Here is a 20,529-nt window from a genome sequence, read left to right as displayed (position 1 = left end):
TGACTGTATAATAGAGTGCCTGCTCAGAGCCCTAAAGATGAAAGCACTGTTGATATTGGCATAAGACCAAAACACTCCTAAGAGCAATAACTAAAGCAACAATCAGTGCTTGTTGATATGTTATAGTAACATACCAACAATACACCCCAAATGGAGACTAGAGGAGCAAAGCAACACCATGTGACAAAGTTAAAGGAGATGCTGTGTAAGAAGAGACAAAAGAAAGGTTTTTGAAGTTTCTATTTGAAGAATGACTACAAATGGTCATGAATTGGTATATATATCAAGGGTATCCAGCTGAAATGGATAGGGGGAGTTAAAAGTCCACCTCCAATCCTTGCACCCAGATACCTTACATTGAGGCAGGGGTGCAGTTTTAATTGCACAAAATCATCATTTGTCCAAATGGTACATCTTTTTCTAATTCATCTCCCTACTTCAGGAATCTATGTTTTATTTTATTATTTTTATTATTTTTTATTTTATTTTTTAATGAAGCACAGCCAATTTTATTCAAAGTCTCCAAAATTTATATTTAACATGTTAATTGTTTCTATAATGTTTCACCTTTGTAAAATGGTTTTATTTCACCTTTCTTTTATAGATTTTTCATTTTTTCTGTACAGTTCTTCAGTAGAAGCCAGAGTCCTGAGTTACACATTTAGGAACCTCTGACCTACTATTCTGATTTTCTTCTCAATATTCATGGCCAACACCTGTCTTTTAAATGAAAAGCTTTTGGTCTTTTCAATCACTTGCTGATAGGGTGAGACTGCATTGTTACCCATAAGCACATGACATAATTTAGAATCAATCTTGGCATCCAGTCTTGTATTTCTAATCAAATTTACAACCCACCTTTCAGCTTCTTCTGGAGACATGTTCAGTTTATCTGCCAAGATGTTAATGCTGATACACTGATGGATACAACAAAAAGTCTCAAATATGAAGAAACAGACATTTTTAATGAAGTCCTCAAGACAAGCCACCAAGAAAACATCATTCACTAGCACTGACTCACATTCCCTCAGCTTTTTCTGAGCCCCATCAAAGTGAAAGTTAACATATAAGCATTCAACAAGCTCTGTAATTGGGTCTTTACATGCGTAAGACTCCTGTTGAATAACTTGGACCAGATCTTTTAGCACCTGTGGCATTTTCAAACATCTTTCTTTGTTATGACTGCTGTGGTCAAACAGTGGAGAATATGTGGACACATCGTCTGAATTGCATTAAGATACTGCGGATGGTAAAGGAAGAGATCGATAATGTTATAATGTCCTTGGGGTTATTGAAGAAAGCAAACAGAGACTAATGAATGAGCCATGTTCGCTGCTGAAGAGACTGAAGTGGAGAGCTCACAGAATTGTATCTATGGTCTCTTTTAGCCATGTAAGGTCTTCCATGGCTGCATCCCAATTCTGCATTAAGATTTCAGAAGCCAGTTTTCCCCAGAGTGAACTCAAAGCATTTCTATCAGTTGCTGGAACCAACACTCTAAAGAAGTAAAGATATTCTGCAGCTCAAGATTAATTTCCACATTTATATAGGAATTTTGCATACCGAGAGCGTCTCTAAATATTCCTGCCTAAAACCATGCTTGTCTGCCAGGTAGTCAAATCGCATCTGACCATCCCTGTTTGACTGCATTTGCTTTGTAGTTTCTGGATCTTCAAATATCTTCACGATTGGTTCTGTTTCTGCCTGAAGCTGTTTCAGTTGTGCAGCAACAGTTCTTTTTTCTCTCAAAGAATGAGGAATATCATCAGAACAAAGGTTTTGGTATACATCCATAACAAAGGCTATCGTGTTGTTATCACTAAGAAGATCCAATTTCCCTTGTAATAATCCTTCTTCATTATATATCTCCTTTACAGAGAGAAACTCAAGCAATGAAAAGACTAGATGCCGATCCAAAAAGTGTGCAATGTGAGTAGTCAAGTCGTACTCCACCTTCTTGCCAAGGAAAAATAAAGTGTAGGATTCTATTTTTTTTTAACTTAAACCCAGTAAGCCAAGGAATTTAGGTCAATTTGTTAGTTCCTGAAATATGGAAAGAAAGCAACCACAATTAATGCTGGTGCTATAGTATTGGGTTGGCCAAAAAGTTTTTTCGGTTTTTAAGTTTAAAAATGACACATTTTTCACTTTCACCAAGAATTTTATTGAACAACTTATTCACCCTTTTGTTCCACTACCTTCTACTATTTTCCAGGCAACTTCATAATTCCATCTTCCCAAAACTTTTTAGTTTTTTGAGCAAAGAACTGTTCCAGGTGCCTTTTATAGTCATCCAGGGAATTGAAATTTTTTCCATTAAGAGAATTTTGTAAAGACTGAAATCAATGGAAATCTGAAAATGCAATATCTGGTGAATACAGCAGATGAATCAGAACTTCCCAGCCAAACTGTAATCGTTTTTGCCTTGTCATCAAAGAAGCATGTCGTCCCGTGCTATCTTGATGGAAGATTATGCATTTTCTGTTGACTACTTCCGGACGCGTTTTGTCGAGTGCTGCTTTCAGTCAGTCTAACTGGGAGCAGTACTTGCTGGAATGAATCGTTTGCTTTTCCAGAAGGAGCTCATAATAGAGGACTCCCTTCCAACCCCACCATATACACAACATCACTTTCTTTGGATGAAGACGGCCTTTGGTGTGGTTGTTGGTAGTTCTCTTCATTGCCCCACAATCTCTTTCATTCCACATTATTTTACAGTATCCATTTCTCATCACCCGTCACAATTTGTTTTAAAAACAGAATGTTTTCCTTACGTGTAAGTAGAGAATCGTATGCAGAAATATAGTCAAGATTTTTTTTTGCTTAACTTATGTGGAACCCAAACATCAAAGTGATTAACATAATCAAGCTGGCGTAAAGGATTTTCAGCTCTTGATTTGGATATTTTGAGTATGTCAGCTATCTCCCACATGTATAATGTTGATTGCTCTCAATTATTGTCTCGATTTGATCACTATCAAACTTCAACTAGTCTACCTGACCGTGAAGCATCGTCCAGTGATAAATCTCCAGCACAAAACTTCACAAACCACTTTTGACATGTTCAGTCACTCACAGCACCTTCACCATACACTGCATAAATCCTTTTTTTGCATTTCAGTTGCATTCTTACCTTTCTTGAAATAATAAAGCATAATATGCTGAAAGTGTTGCTTTTTTCTTCCATCTTCAATATTAAAATGGCTACACAAAAATTCACCAATTTTGATGTTTTTTTTAATGCACGCTGATATGATAGCTGTCACAATACAATCTAACAAAATTCGTTCTAATGAAGTTAGACAACTAAGCGCTACTAGAGCCAACCTACAGGAAAAAAAAAAATGAACTTTATGCCCAACCCAATAACTCTATGGTTACATGACCTTAACTAAGTGGTCTAACTCCTCTAGGCTACAGTCCCCTAAAACATGAATTGAAGTTGTTGGAATGAGCAATCTCAAATGCTCTTTCATCTCTGAAGTCTAATAATCCTATGTTTAAAATAAAGTAAGAGAGTAACTGAATAAAAAAGATTATGAGCATTGACACCAGGCAGATCTGGGTTCAAGCCCACATTCAGAAAACTTCCTTGCTGAATGGTTTTGGATGTATCATTTAATCTCTCTGAGATTCAGCTGACTTATCTACAAAATAGAGAAAACAATTCTTGCTTCATAAGAACAAGTAAAACTAAAGACTAATGAATTCCAATATAAATATTCAATATTTTCTTAAAGTCATTGAAGAAAAAAATTATCCCATTATATTTCTGTCCTTTGTAACATAAAATATCACATAGAATGAAAAATCATGCCTACCCCCATATCAAATCTCCCCTCTCCCAATACTGCAAGGTTTAAATACAATAGTTAATTTTTTTAAAAGATTGGAAAGAAGGAAGGAACAGGTAGAAAGAAATGGAGAAAAGAAAAGAGGAAGGGCTGTGGGGAAAAAAGGAATTTTTTTTTAATTCCAGAAGAGAACTCTTTCTCCTTAACCCAAAATGATTAAGTTAAATCATGACAGTACAGAGATATATAGAACATATGGAAAATTACATACTATAAAAATTAAATTGTCAATAGCTATGTGTAAAAGGTATGACTACAAAAGGAATAAACATAAGCACTATAAGAAATATTTAACAGGTAAATACTACTTAAAATAGTTTTGGAAGTACTAGACAGAGCAAGTAGGCAAGAAAAATAAAGGCATCTAAATTGGAAAGGAAGAAGTAAAACTGTCCCTCTTTGTAGATGACATAATATTATATGTAGAAAACCCTAAAGTCTCTACCATAAAACTGTTAAAACTAATAAATGAATTCAGTAAAGTTGTAGGATATGAAATCAATATCAAAAATCTACCGTGTTTCTATACACTAACAACAAACTCTCAGAAAGAGAAATTAAGAAAACCATTCCATTTATAATTGCATCAAAAAGAATAAAATAAAAAAATTTAAAAAATAAAAATAAATAAATAAAAAAGAATAAAATACTCAGGGATAAATTTAACCAAGGTGAAAAACCTGTATTCTGAAAACTATAAGATACTGATTAAAGAAATTAAAGAAGACACAAATAAATGGAAAGGCATTTCATGCTCATGTATTGGAAGAATTAATATTGTTAAAATGTGCATACTACACAAAGCAATATACAGACTCAGTGAAATCCTTATCAAAATTCCAATGGCATTTTTTCACAGAAAAAAAAAAAGATCCTAAAACCTGTGTGGAGCCACAAAAGAACCCAAGTGTACAAAGCAATCTTGAGAAAGAAGAACAAAGCTGGAGGCATCACACTTCCTGACTTCAAACTATATTGCAAAGCTATAGTCATCGAAACAATATGGAACTGGCCTAAAAAAAGAGACATAGATCAATAGAACAAAGGTAGCTCCCAAATAAACTCAATGTATATGGCCAATTAATTTATGACAAAGGAGCCAAGAATATACAATGGGGAAAGGACAGTCTCATCAATAAATAGTGTTGGAAAAACTGGACAGCAACATGCAACAGAATGAAACTGGACCACTGTGTTACACCATACACAAAAAATAACTCAAATGCATTAAAGACTTGAATGTGAGACCTGAAACCAGAAAAGTCCTAGAAGAAAACATAGGAGGTAATTTCCTTGGCATAGTTTTTGTGATTTTTTTTTTTTTTTTTGGATTTGAAACCAAAAGCAACAACAAAAGTGGGACTACATTAAACTAAAAAGCTTCTATACTGCAAAGGAAATCATCAACAAAATGAAAAGACAACCTAGTAAATGGGAGAAAATACTTTCAAATCATATATCTAATGAGGGGTTAATATCCAAAATCTATAAAGAACTCATACAACTCATTAGCAAAAACAATTCAATTTAAAAATGGGCACAGGGCCTGAACAGACATTTGTCCAAAGAAGACATACAGATAGCCTACATGTACATGAAAATGTGCTCAGTGCCATTAATCATCAGGGAAAGGCAAATTGAGACCACAATATCACCTCACACCTGTTAGAATAGTATTATCAAAAAGACAAAAGATAAAAAATGCTAGTGAGGATGTGGAGAAAAAGGAACCCTTGTACACTGTTTGTGGGAATGTAAATTGGTGCAGCCACTATAGAGTATGTAAGTCCCTCAAAAAATTAAAAATAGAACTACCATATGATCCAGCAATTCCACTTCTGGGTATTTACCCAAAGAAAGCAGAAACACTAACTGAAAAAGATATATGCACCCCCATGTTCATTGCAGCATTAGGTACAATAACCAAGATACAGAAACAACCTAATTGTCCATCAATGAATGAAAGGATAAAGAAGATGTGGTGTATATTTGTATACACTGGACTATTATTCAGCAAAAAAAAAAAAAAAAAAGGAATAATTTTTTTCCATTTGTGACAATATAGGTGCACCCTGAGCATATTATACTAAGTGAAATAAGTCAGACAAAAAATGACAAATACTGTATGGTCTCACTTATATGTGGAATAAAAAATAAAAAATAAAAAGAAGCTCGTAGGTACAGAGAACAGCAGATTAGTGGTTGCAAATGGATGACAGGAGTCAAAAGGTACAAACTTCCACTTATGAAATAAATAAGTCATAGGGATGTAATGCACAGCATGGTGACTATAGTTGATAATACTGTCTTGCATATTTGAAAATTAAGAGAGTAGATCTTAAAAGTTCTCATCACAAGAAAAAAATTACGAAGCTGTGTATCTTAACAGATCTTTCTTGGATTTACTGTAGTGATTATTTCTCAATATATACAAATATCAAATCATTATGCTATATGCCTGAAACTAATATCATGTTGTATGTCAATTATCTCTTTATAAAATAGTCAACAGCTGTATATGAAAAATATGATCACAAAAAAATGTATGGAAGCACTATGAGAAATATTTAACAGGTACCTATAAAAGAAAAGATCAGTCATTAAGATGTCAAATTCTCAAGAGTGTTTTTAAAGGATGGTAAGTGGTATACTATTTTCTAGAAATGCTGGAAGTGTGGCCATAGAGGCTCCAACTAAATGTTGTTTGAATCTTGATTCCAACACTGTGCTCTATTAATGTGACTTTGGGCCACAGACTTAATATCAATACCTATCAAATGTAGATTATACTACCTACTTCTCTAATGAATCTGTTGCTTACTAGCCTGGTGGCCACATAACAAAATCAATTTAAATGCTCCCAGTCAGTTTCTGATCTAAGTTTTATCTCTTCTGAGAATTAAATGAGATAATGCATTCAAAGCACTTGCACATAGTAGTCATTCAATAAATATCAATAAATAATTAATATAAAGATTAGCATAAAAGTTTCAGTAACATGCAGTTAAAGATATTTACATGTGGATACCATCATTTCAATTATTTTAACACCCTAGGATTTTTAGCTCTGTCAAATGAATCTAAAATATTTGTGGTTTCTTCAAAAACTGATAAAGTTAAATAAAGATGAATTAATTTTCTAAAGATTCTATTACTTTTCATGGGACAAAGGAAAGACATGGCTACCTTAAGATTCACATTTTCCATGGAAGTCAAGTCATAGCACTACCATATCTGAATGTTGGTCAATGTATCCAAATATCCAAACATAATAACACAAACAGTACATGTCTAAAACACAAATAAATCTACTATTTATGTGTAGGCCATGAACATTATTTTTTAGAAATCTCAAGAATATGATAATATCTCAACAAATATCCTTTTATCTTCTTAGTATCTGAAATTCCAAAATTTAGTGCTTCTTTAAGTTTAAAGCTATGATCCCTCTTATCATATTCAAATATTCCTGAGAAACATACTTTTTAATGTAATCATTGGTCCTTCATACTTATTCTCATCTATAATCATGATTTGGACCAATTGCTTCCCCTGACACAGCCAGTCTCATAGTCCAGGTGACTTTTCCACTCCTCTTTGGCTGTGTACTTACAGTCCAACATAAGCCCATTTGAAATGATTAAACAGCAGTGATACTGCTCACACTATGAACTAAATGTCTTTATTTTTATGTTTTATTATATTTTATAAGTAAATATGTAGGTATATTTTACAGATCCTAAAAAATGCAAGTCAAAGAAAATCAGTATCATATTTCACTCAGAGATATCCTACGTAAATAGCATCAAAGAACTCATACCCTGCTGTTTTCATATATCAGAAGTATTTCCCTGATGATTAATTTTTATAAGTAATGATTATTTTTATAACTAACTGTCCTAATGAATGTGTAATATGCATTCACACACTTGTGCTATAATTGTTTTCAACAACCTGATTGCTAATGCTAATTTTTCTGCATGACAATAAATATATTTATAAATAAACATGTGAGAACCTACATATTATTTTAGCTTCCTAAGAGGGGAGTTCCTGATCCAAAGTTAATAAATCATCTACTTTTGCTAAGTACTTTATTTGCTTTCCTGAAAGATCATAGAAGTTAACTTTAAATAAGATCACTGTATAAATCCTTCCAGTAACATTTAATTTTAGTTTAATGGAAAAATAACTAATTCATGTTCATTGTGGAAAATTTAGAAGATACGGTGAAAAATGAAAAGTTCTGAGAAATTTTACCATTTACAATGAATGGTTGTTCTAGTTTTCACCAGAGCTTTTCCGTGCATATTACACACATATTTTTTAAAGGGCAATACAGAATATACAATTTTGAGCTCTACATTCTTTTTCTCTTTACATGGTATCATAAGCATTTTCTAATGTTCAATTCTCTTGTTTTCTTCTTTATCTCAGTAGTCACCACTGTCTACACTGTTGCCTTAATCAGAAACTCAGAGGAATCACTCCAGACACAACTTTCTCTCTTTTTCCAACATCAGCAGCTTAAGCCTTCACATGCCCTCTCCTAGAATAACTCATGTGAGTTTCAGCTTCCCTCCAACCATATTTCCACTGTTTCTCTCACTTGTGCTATTGCAGGTACCCCTTACCAGGTCTTTCTACCTCCAACCCAGCCATCTTGTATCCCATAATCCATGATGCTAGAGAATCTTCTTTCTAATATTGAGACAAAATCCTGTTATCCCAATGATTACAATGATTCCTTTAAGATAAAACGCTGGTTTTTCAGTGTAACATCGTTCTCATACACTTCTTTAGCTTCCTTCATCTCTTGACATTGTCCCCATTATAACTTGCCCTCAGGAAATGCCAACCCACTTGTTCTTCCTTGACTGTGTGTTGCTCTCCATGAGTATGTAAATTCTCTATTAAAAGTCTCCTGTAGAGACTATGGAGGCACACAATACTTATATTTAAGTCCTGGCTGTGCCTGCTGTTGACCTTGGGCAATTCACTTAACTTGCAGGTACTTCAGTTTCCTCACTTGTAAAATTAGGTTAGTAACAGTGCTTACCCATGGGATAGTGATGAGGAGTGAATGAGTAAGGAGCTTGCAACAGTGACCCACACAAGTAAATGCTATGTAAGTGTCTCTTAAACTGAGGCTATCATGTTGCCTCTTATAATGCTTAGCTTGCACACCCTGCTTAACTTTGAGATCGCTGCAAAAGCATTTTCTTGAAACTAGACTGAGATGCCTGCCTCTACTCTTTGACCTTTGTCCTATCACTCTGCACACAGTGTTGAAATCGTCTACATTTGTGACTCCCAAAATGGTCAGTTGTCTGAGAGAAGAGATTGTCCCTTTCCTCTCTTCATTACCAGAATCTAGCACAAAGCCTAAGCAAGGCCCTGTTGGTTGTGGGCCATCAGTATCTGTTTTGCAAATGAACTGGCAATTTTGATTAAGGTCATGTTCACTACTTTTTCTTTTCACGTGCACTGTGTTTTCAAGATCCTGGTTAAATTTAAGAAAATAGTTAAAGGACCAAACCTTACAATAGATTACAAGCATGCGATCTAATTTTAAAAAGAGACCGAGTCAGAATCCACTTTTATCTGGCATTTTACTATATTATTTTCATGCAGAAAGCAAGTAGCACATGCCACATAATACTTTAAAAATTAGCAACCCACCAGTTATATTTCCTGAGATTAAAATTTGTAGCAATCAGAACTAAGCATGATAAGAAGACATGAAATAAATAAAAAGACATAGACCCTACTTTTAAAGGTGCTTGGGGTGCTCTTGAGTTTCAGAGTATACATCCACAAGATTATTTAAGAATACTTAAAGACCTGTGACAGGCTATAATTCAGAGGATAAGCAAACTAGAACAATGTATTATCCATAAGTATAAAGAATACATAAATGGAACCAGTAGGACAGAATCATTCAGCTCAACAATGAAATGACTTTTAATTCAGATTATAAAGTCAGACAATTGTACAAGGATTTGAAGAGAGGTTAAAAATAGCTATGAGAGATGAATAGCACACTTAGTCACGAAAGTAGAAATAAAACAGATGAACTGAAAAGATTTTTGGAGGATGTAAAGCAGTTGGCAAATTCTCTCTGTCTGACATTCTATGAGGAAATGAAATAGGTGAGTATGCTACAAAGGCTGGAATTCTCTTTCCATACAAGTCTTTAAGGAAAGATGAGTAAGATAAAACCAATTTTTAAATGAAGATGTTGCAAATATATAGATATTCTTGTAACACCACTAATGTTATTATGAAGTTTATAACAATACTATTAGTAAATAATAACATAGTAATAGTATAACAAAGGATATAATGGTGACAATTACCATTATATTAATAGAATAGGGAAAGCAAGATATAAGGACAAATATAAATATTCTAGATTATGTTATTTACATACTTGAAAAACTGAGTACCTGAGTATCTAACATGAACTATACCAAAGAACATGCTATTACTTTCCTAATAAAAAGAAAGCTTCAAAGGCAAACAAATAATTTCCAAAGTCTTTTGGTCTCCAAGTCACTCTTACACAAGAGGAATTTGATGAGTTAAGTGTAAATGAATAAGAAACATGTGGATTACATTTTCTTTAAAAATACACAAGGGTTTAAAAATAAAGGAGAAAAAGTGTTTGGCACAGTGCATTTTCCATAAAGCCAAACCAAAAACATTTGAGACAGTTTTAGATTGTAGTATGACCTTCAACATTGTTGTGTTTGTCTATTAACCTAAAAATAAACACTATTTTTCAGTAGAAGAACTGAAGCCATAAAATATACACCAAGGTATGGATATGAATGAATAAGTTCTTAAGGATTTTACTGAGTTTTTTTTTTTTTTTTTTTAATAATCTCGCATCCAGAGATGTTGAAGCAAATGCCGACCACATGTGTCATACTCTGTGTCTATTCCATTATTTCTTTATAATGTTTCTGGTTCATGTATTAGAGGAGACAACATCCGAATATGTGTAAAAAAAATGTCAACCTTCCCCTAGTAGTAAGATTGACTTAACCTCAACTTGTACTCTTCAAATAGTTCCAATGTATTCTCAATTTGCATCATTATTAATACTTTGGTCCATGCTTTATTCCAATTACTGCCTATGTATTTGTTGGAAACACATTTTCTATGATGACACTCTTTTCCTGTAAATAGGCAAGAATTGTACTGAAACTTGAAGAGCTGGGTTATTTTGAGATTTACTGGTGGGTAAGTCAAGATTGTGGAACACACCACTATGCCAGGCAATGTCCAACTTAGCCAGCAACAAGTGGAGAGAACAATTAAGCAAGAACAGCAAAGAAAGTTGGTGTTTTTATTTTTGTTGTTTGCTGCTGTCCCACCTGGTGTTTCTATTCAAGCATGCATGACACTTCAGTGATTTGGGATCATTGCTTTGTTCTTCTTGAATGATTGATATTGTAATGATCATTTTGCTATTCCTCAAATTCTCCCAATCATCCTGCAATACTTCATCAACTTTATTCCTTTTATGCCAAGCACGAAGTTTTGTCAGCTATTTATCTGTACCTTTCCTCAAAGTCATCCTTTCTTTTTTCTTTCCATGGCCAGCTTCCCAAGGGAGACACTTATCTCTTTACCTCTAACCTGCAGTTACAAAAAGGAAGAAATCATCAGTCTCCCTACGGGTATGAACCCGTAGCCTGATGACAGGAACTTGGGGTTTGGGCACTTATTCTGCATTTCTGGGCTGCTTTGCTGATACTGTTTATTCTATCACTTTTCTACTTAATAATCTTTGAAAACACCCCATTGCTCAAAAGCTAAAATCCTAGCCCAGAATACTAGAAAGCAGTATTTACTCAATAAATATTTGTTGAAAGAATGGAAGTATTCCTCTCATTTATAGCTGTCTAAAATCTATCTCCAAACCACCTCTTACTAGATTTTGAAGCACAAAAACTCTGTGGTAGTCAGAATGGCTCTCCAAAGATATCCATCCCCTAATCATTGGAACCTATGGATATGTTATGCTACATAGTAAAAGAAGGTTTGTAGATATAAATTAAGGTTACAGACTTTAAAATAGGGAGTATAATATGGATTATCCAGACATGTTCAATATAATCACATGAGCACTTAAAGGTAAAGAATCTTTTCTGACTGGAGGCAGAAAATATGTGGCAGAAGGGAAAGCAAGATATATATGACAGAAGGAAAAATCAGAGAGATTCCAAGCAGGAGCCAATTTGATGTGCCCTTCCTGACTCTGAGATGCAGGGACCCACAGGGAAGGACCTAAGAGCCACTAGATGCTAATGACAGCCCCCAGAAGACAGCCAGCAAGGAAATGTGAACCTCAGTCCTACAATCACAAAGAACTGGATTTTTCCAAAATCTTGAATGAGTTTGGAAGAAAATTCTCCAGGGCCTCTTGACAAAAGCCCAGCTGAACAACATCTTTATTCCAGAGCAGAGAAGAGAAACAGAGCAGAGTAAATAGCCAAGCGAACAGAAATGTAGGATAATAAATTTCTGTGATTTTAAGCTCAGTTTTTGTAATTTGTTACAGAAGCAATAGAAAACTAATACACTCTCAAATAAGTCGTTCTTGAGTTATACCCACGTGTGTCATTGCCTTCACCTCTGACTGGCACACTACTTATGACAGTAACACTCCTTTTATATCAATTCCCAACCCAACTCTAACTCACAGAAACTTCTTTAAAAAAATTACACTGGGTCCCTCCTGGCAAAATATTTTAATTAGTTAAGGTTTATAAAAGAAAATACTTAGGAGAATCTCTTTGTTTTAATTAAAAGAAGAGTATACATTTTGGATTACTTGATACTATATATGACTCTCTCTTTTGATTTATAACTATAGGCATTTAAGAAAAAAAAATTTAAGCCAGTACTTAGCAAACCTAAATATTCATGTATAACATCTAGAGATTCTATTAAAATGCAGATTCAGATTCAGTAGGTCTGGGGTAGGACTGGAGATTCGTCATTTCTTGTGAGCTTTAATTATATTCTGTCACTTATTTTTTTGTGTGACCTTGGGTAAATTATTTCAGAATCTAAACCTACATTTTCTCATCTGTAAAATGGATATAATAAGTAAAAATATGATCATGAATATAAGGGAAATGCTGCTTCTTGTGCCCTATGACACAACCCCTTAGTCTACTGTAATCTAAGCTGCATTTTTCATAGACAGAGCTCATCACACTTATCACATCCCATATGAAACTATAGCCACATTTTTCTACTTTTCTGTTATAACAACTCAGGAAGTATCAGCAAAGCAGCGCAGAAATTCAGAGAGTGAATGCCCTTGGATGAATCCATCCATCAGTGGAGCTAGGGATTAGTAATCAAGGACCCAGGCTCTGCTTCTTCATTCAACAAGTACATTTAACACGGCTCTTTAGAGAGAATGAAGCCCACAGTAGGATTAAGTGCCAGTTGTTAACAGTGAGAACAAATAGGTTCCTTTCCTGTGTCACTTTCCTCATCTCTTCATTTCTGTTTCTGGGTATCACCTTCTAAATAAGCTACATTTTAATAAGCTCTTGTCTTAAGTTCTGCTTTTAGCACCACGATCACTCATCCTTTCACCTGTTTTAGAATAGGATGACCAGCAGCAGAGAGAGAAAACATTGGCTTATGGTGTAACTTCAATATTGAACTACGTGGGGACAATGGCAATTTTAAAGACCATGGAATAAGCTGAATTTTTAATTTTTGTATGTGTTTGTTTGTTTCTTTATATTGGAAACCTTGCAGAAAAACAATGACAGTCTGAAGTTATCCACCTATGAATTCAGGGAATGTTGGGGAAGCCAAAGGGCCTTCATGGAAATTTTTCAAAACTTTTGTTTCCTACAGCTATGGGTAACCTTTGCTGAAATTCAAGCACAGGATTTAATAGTAAATGTAGAAAAACTGCAAAGGAGACAATATTTGGCCTCAGTGTCTTCTAGGCTAAAATTATGGTGAAGATACAGAGTAAGCAGGAGCTTGAGGTCTGGAATGGTGATAGCTGTTGTACCCAAGAAGGCATGCATTAGTGTGAAGAACACTAGCGTCTTTGAGAAGTTCATTGTGGCTGTCCTCTGTAAGACAGAATTAGCAGGAGGAGATGATGCCATGAGAGATAGGGCCCTCGTGTCAATGAAGATGACATGGTTCCCGAATAGCAAAGACCAGATGGTGGCACATAGCCATCAGGAGCAAAGTCAATATAATTACTATAAAGCACAGCAATACTAATATGATAAACAAGGGGTCCTTAAATTATGGGGTTCTTTGACAATTATAAGACACTGTGATATGTCTAAGAGTGAAATAAATGAGCAGCCAGCAAGGGTGATGCTGGATATGAATAAAAAACTTCAAGAGAAAATAAACCAAGGCTTCTATTAGCTTCTGCAATGAAAAATCACTATTTCTTGCCCAGTTTCCAGATCTGAGCTAACCTCACACACAGGGCCTGGTGACCCAAAGGGAGATAAATTCTCCTGAGGAAAGACTCTGTCATGCCACCAAAGGCATGCATAATAAATGTTTCACCAATCTCTCCTTGAAAGAACCTATGGCCTTAAAGTAACTGCATATTGAGGAGGAAGAATACCCAAGATCTATCATAAGGCATTGAAAACTGAGCCTTACTTGATACTGAAATTAAAGTGACCCTAATCCCTAATATATTATTGCAAGGCAGTAAATGGATTTCTTGCCTAAACCTATCTTGCAATGGATCCAATCATTTCACGGACTTACCCTATGTCATTTTCTAAAACCCTGAGTTTTTAATCAGGGTTGAAACAAATATTTAGAAGCTGTTGGAAAACTTATGTTCGATTTGTGATCTAGAGAATAAGAGATAATAAGATACTAAGGGTAAAATATCATGCCTGTACCCAGTACTAGAATACACAGGTGTGGGAATCAAATGTTGAAAGGATTAACCATTGTCACCATGCTTCTCAATGACCCATTAGGGAGTTTGTGCTGCTCATTCCTGCAACTTTAAATTCTGCAAGATTCAAGGTCTTTAACCCCAGCAGGGGTTAAATGTTTCTTCTAAGAGATATACTAAGGAGTCCTCCAATCCTAAAGCTTCAACTTATGATTAGTCATTCTGGGCCCCTCATACCTGTAGACCAGCATGTAAATAAAGGAATTAGTAAACTGACAGCGTTGTTGACTGTGATTATCGTGAATTTCTATGGTTGCTGTCACGTCATGGAGGCATGGAGGAGTATTTGGGGCACTGAGGTGGATCACCGTGGTTTCTGTCGGCATCTCTATATTCAACGATAACAGAAAAAGGCATTTTCAGAAATAACTGCCTGAAAAGGAGCAAGGTAACCAAAGACTCAGATGCCTAAGGGATGAAGGTCTGTGTTTCTCTTTTAGGTAAGCAGCTTATATGTCAACTGGGGAGCTGGCCAAGTGTGAGAGGACTCTAGAATGGGTGGTAGAGCAGGGAAATGATGAACATAAGGCATAGAATTGGGACGCACAGCTGTAGCAGGAAATAGAGCCTGCTATACGAAACCTGTCTTTAACCCTTTTTCTCAAGAATTGGTGGCCAGACACACCTTTGAAAAGTTATTAAAAAGCTGAATTTCATGTGAGGCAGTGACATTTCTTAGCAGTGAAAAGGGATGCTGTAGAATACCATTTGGGGGTTCTGTGTTAAGGTCCCCTGAGCAAACCTGCAATGTCAGCTGCAATTGTGGAGTGTTCCCTGCCATGCACTCAAGCAGCATCTCACCGCATGTGCTGGCTGCTTTGCTATTCTGATTGATAGTTTTTGCAGAAGTTACAGGAAACTCACTCACCCTGCACACAGGGTAGCTTGGAAGTGTGAGATAACTAGTGCCCATAGGGCACAACCCTTAACAGTGATGGACAGATGTGATGGTGAAGGACCCAGCTTTCTCTCCTTCAGAGAAACAATTCTAAGGGTCCCCAGCAGGACTGAGCCCCAGTTGCCCTCAGTGGTAATTTACTCTTTATTGACATCTAGTCCTTCCATGCCTTCCATGCCTCATCCATCTTACTCTATCATACAGTCTGCCTACTGTCATTACTTTACAATAGTTATAAGAACAAATGTGGTGTCCCTAGGTCCCCTCTTCTCAGGGCAGCTGGTTAAAACCCTATGAGAAATGCCTGTCCCTTGCAATATCTCATCATGCTCCCAGACACACTTACCTCAATCTAATGAGTTTTTAATTGTATGAATCTAGCATGGTCAAACCTGGAGTAAAATATTTAAGATGATGAGAGTTTAAACTTTGAGAATTATAAAATTCCAGATTCAAGGTGACTCCTAATTGATTCCATTTAAAACAGAACCACTTATCTCAAGAAAATGAACTTGAATAAAATTATAAGTAGGTGAGAGTATGAGTAGTCATGCTACAGTTAATTGATAGGAAACATAGTTATTTTTTCAGACTAGATATGCCCAGTGAATAAATATGAATAGTTAGAATCTTTTATAAAACTTCTGAAGAAATAATATCTTTATATATTATTTCTGCATGTATTAGATTCAAAGACTTTAAGAGAAATCCTTGGATCATAGAATGTTAAACAGGAAGGACCTTGAACAGCTTCCAATTCTGTCCTCTGTCTTTCTGTTGTCTTTCTTGCCCAGGAAAATCAATGTAGCATTAAGGTTAAACATAGAATCTGGAGCCAGATAAGCTTGGTTCTGGTCCTGACTGTAACCAAATTAATGAATTTTTCCATCTCTCAGTTTCCCACTCCTGCAATGGGGATGATAATAGGAGTAGATAATGACAGGGTTATTGGAGAACTGAGTGACTTAATACATAGGAGATCTTAAAACAATTTGTTACACGTTAACAACACAATAAGTTTTATTATTTTTTGTTTGTTTGTTTTCCTTCATTCAGCAACTGTTTACTGAGCACCTGCTATATGCAGCCACTGACCAGGCGTTAGAACTATAAAGATGACTGTCATGGTCTCTTCCTTCCAGATGCTGAGAAACTGGGAAGAAATGAATACAAGATGGAAAGGACAGTGCAACAGGATAAATGAATATATTTCCCTGGAGCAGTCTTTTCAGATGAGATGATATTTTAACTAGCTCTTGAAAGTTAAGTAAGAGCATTCTGGGAAGTTGTTGCTGCTGCTGATGATGATAATGATGATAATAAATAGTAATTAATAATACAATCTTTAGTTAGTGGATAACATTTACTTGCTCCTCACTATAGGCCAATTTGTAATATAAATATGTATTATTTTGCTTAATCTTCATGAGTTTGGTTTCATTTTTTGTTTGTTTCTTTATTGAGGTATAGTTGATTTACAATGTTGTGTTAGTTTCAGGTATACAGCAAAGTGATTGTCTCTCTCTCTCTCTCTCTCTCTCTCTCTCTCTCTCTCTATATATATATATATATATATATATATATATATATTCTTTTTCAGATCCTTTTCCACTATACATTATTACAAGGTATTGAATACAGTTCCCTGTACTATAGAGTAAGACCTTGTTATCTATCGATTTTTTATGCTGTAGTGTGTATCTGTTAGTCTGAAGCTCTTCATTTACCCTCCCGCTTCCCCTTTGGTAACCATAAATTTGTTTTCTATGATGGACCTAGAGATTAGCATACTAAGTGTAGTAAGTCAGATAGAGAAAGACAAATATCACATGATATCACATGATCACTTATATGCAGAATCTAAAAAAATGGAACAAATGAAATTATATACAAAACAGAAACAGCTTCATTTTTATCTTTAGCCTTGAATTTAGGAATCTGAGGCAGAGAGAGATTCTGACATTTTCCCAAGGTCACTGGGAGAGTTAATGGCAGAGCTGCAGAGCGAGCTGGAGCAGAAAGGCATTTTAAGCAGTGAAATAAACAGTGGAGAGCACGCTTAATTATGAAAAAGCAAGGCTTGATGCTGAAGGAGAAAAAATTCAGAGTGGCTTGAGTACTCAGTGTTCAAGGTGTTAAAGATGGTGGAAAATGGTTAAGAATCCTGAATATTTTGCTAAAAGCTTCAGCGTAACACAGAAGGACCCAGTAGGAAAGGAGAAGCTTGTGGAAGTATATGAGGAGAAAAACAAGAGTAATGCTACCCTTTACAAAGAAATTGACATCCATCATACATCATCTCACTTAATTCTTTCAACAACCTGTGATCAATGTAACAGTATTCTTGTTTGAAAAAAGAAAAAAAAAAGGAAGCATACATTTAGAGAGCTCAGTTATTTTCCTAAGGATTTAGGGATGACAACTCTGGAGGCGGTATACTTGAGTCACATCATAATTGGAGGGAAGGGTTAGAGGGAGGATATGGTAAAGTCAAATGTGACTGTGGTTTCTGGAGTAGGGCACTGAGTTAGAAATGACACCATTAAATGAGATTTACAAGAGAGTGTGAGGGTCACAGGAGGACATAAGCAATTCAGGTTTTGCATAAAGACTTCGTGCGGATTATCAGACTTCCTGGTAACAGAAACTTTTAGATGAGCCGTTGAAATATACATCTAAGTTCTAAAGAGGTGATAGATTAAAATGACAAAAAAGGTAATTATTTGAAAAGTATTAATGAACTTTATGCTTTTACTTTTCTGCATATATAACCATCATGCCTATTGACCTGAGGTCCAGGGCTATAGGCATCAGTCACTGGGAGATGAGAAAATTAAAGTCTGTTTCAGAAGCAATGTAAAGAGAAAAAGAGATGATGACAGAGTACCAATAATATTTTACAATAAGACAGTGATTTTAAATCCCAACACTGTAGAGAAAAATAAAGATTAGCTTGATTTCTTTAGTTTCTATTCATATATGAAGGGCTAAACTAGGTGTTTTCCAGTAGAGAAAACAGCCACATTCCCCTGAGGTCAATATGGAAAGAAAGGTGACAATGGGATAAGTGAAATAACACTTTACCCTGACCTTGAAGGTTGGTCAGAAAATGGAGGCAGGGGAGAGAAGGAGATTGCCTTGTGACTCAATATTCCCTCTCTGCAGTTGATCTGGAGGTGAGGAGAGTCTATTAGACAATTTGAGGAGAGTAGCAAATTCAGGGACTTGTGACTCACTCCTTCCATTGAGATCATTTGGGTGGACCCAGGACACTCTGCAAACTGTGTTAATGTGAGGTACCCCAGTCTGATCAAGAAGGTGGAGCAGGGACTTCCCTGATGGTGCAGTGGTTAAGAATCTGCCTGCCAATGCAGCGGACACAGGTTTGATCCCTGGTCTGCAAAGATCCCACATGCCACGGAGCAGCTAAGCCCGTGCACCACAACTACTGAGCCTGTGCTCTAGAGCCCACGAACCACAACTACTGAGCCCACACATCTAGAGCCCATGCTCCACAACAAGAGAAGCCACTGCAATGAGAAGCCCTTGCACCGCAATGGAGAGTAGCCCCCACTCGCTGCAACTAGAGAAAGCCAGCACACATCAACAAAGACCCAGCGCAGCCAAAAATAAAGAAATGAAATAAATTAATTTAAAAAAAAAAAGGAAGGTGGAGCAGCATGGTAAGAGACATGGTTGACACTCTCTTGGTCCTGCCGTAGTTCTATAGAAGAGGGACCACGTTGGAAGTCACCAGGTCTGTGAGTAGGGCTACTGTAGTGGGATGAGTTAACTTGGGTCAAGACCAGACAGATGCATGGAGGAGAAATGCATGTCTCTGCCAAATGAAACTGCGGGTCAGCTGAATTAACCAGGTGGGAGATGTCTATGCTCCTGGAAGGACAGTCACAACCCTAAGTTCAAAATCTCAAACTTTAGTTTCAGAGGCATGTAGGAGGCCTAACTACAAAGTAGACAAGACTGATGGTAAAGATATCAGTTAGTGCATGTGCAGTAAACAGAGGGAGGCTGAACGAAAAGAAGACAAAACTAAGAGCCACCATGAAGATATACGAATGACATGCCTCTTCCTCTATCCTGAAAATTCACCTTCTTAGCAAGTGAAGTAAGAGAAGGCAAAAAATAGCTGAACCCAGTTTCTATTTGCTGTCTTTGTCTTTCTGCCTATTTTTATCATCTATGTTTTTGTGTGTGCCTTTTGTGGTTTTAATTGAGCATTTTATATGACTCAATTTTCTCCTTTCTTTGCATATCAGTGATACTTCCAAGACCACTTTCTTACTTTGTTTTCAATTTTGCATTTTTAAATTGAAATATAGCTGATTTACAATATGAGTTTCTGCTGTACAGCATCATGATCTCATATTTTTATAGATTATACTCCATTTAAAGTTATAATAAAATGGTGGGTATATTTCCTGTGTTGTACACTACATCCAAGTCCACTTTCAATTAATACTTCATGGGTAGTGTGAGTACTTTAAAATAACAAAATAATCCTAATTCCTTCCCCTTATCCCTTGTATTACTATCATCATTCATTTCACTTATATATAAGCATACATAACAAATATACATAAGATATACACATAAACATAATTAAAACATTTTCTATTATTAATTTGAAAAAAATTGTTAGAACAATGAAGACTAAGAAAAAAAATTTATTTTACCTTCACTTATTCCCTTTCTTTATATAAATCTGAGTATCTACATTATTTTCTTTTTCTCAAAGAGGTTTTTTTTTAATATGTCTTGTGAAGCAGGTC

At 35.6% G+C, this 20,529-nt stretch overlaps 1 pseudogene across 1 annotated transcript in view; it reads right to left on the bottom strand.

The window, feature by feature from the left end:
• Positions 1 to 445: 445 nt before the first annotated feature.
• LOC309806007 (eukaryotic translation initiation factor 3 subunit E-like) overlaps positions 446 to 20,529 on the bottom strand; it is a 21,045-nt pseudogene continuing 961 nt past the window's right edge. Inside the window, exons 2-5 of the transcript in view lie at positions 15,019 to 15,169; positions 11,495 to 11,501; positions 9,222 to 9,357; positions 446 to 1,985 (exon numbers count right to left, since the gene is read on the bottom strand). The product of the transcript in view is annotated as a eukaryotic translation initiation factor 3 subunit E-like (transcript). The remainder of the gene's footprint in view (positions 1,986 to 9,221; positions 9,358 to 11,494; positions 11,502 to 15,018; positions 15,170 to 20,529) is intronic.

This window comes from Mesoplodon mirus, assembly GCF_964341445.2.
Source record: "Mesoplodon mirus genome assembly, chromosome: 6".
NCBI lineage: Eukaryota > Metazoa > Chordata > Mammalia > Artiodactyla > Ziphiidae > Mesoplodon > Mesoplodon mirus.
The sequence above is the reverse complement of the archived record's forward strand: the minus strand, read 5'-3'. Positions and strand labels throughout refer to the sequence as shown.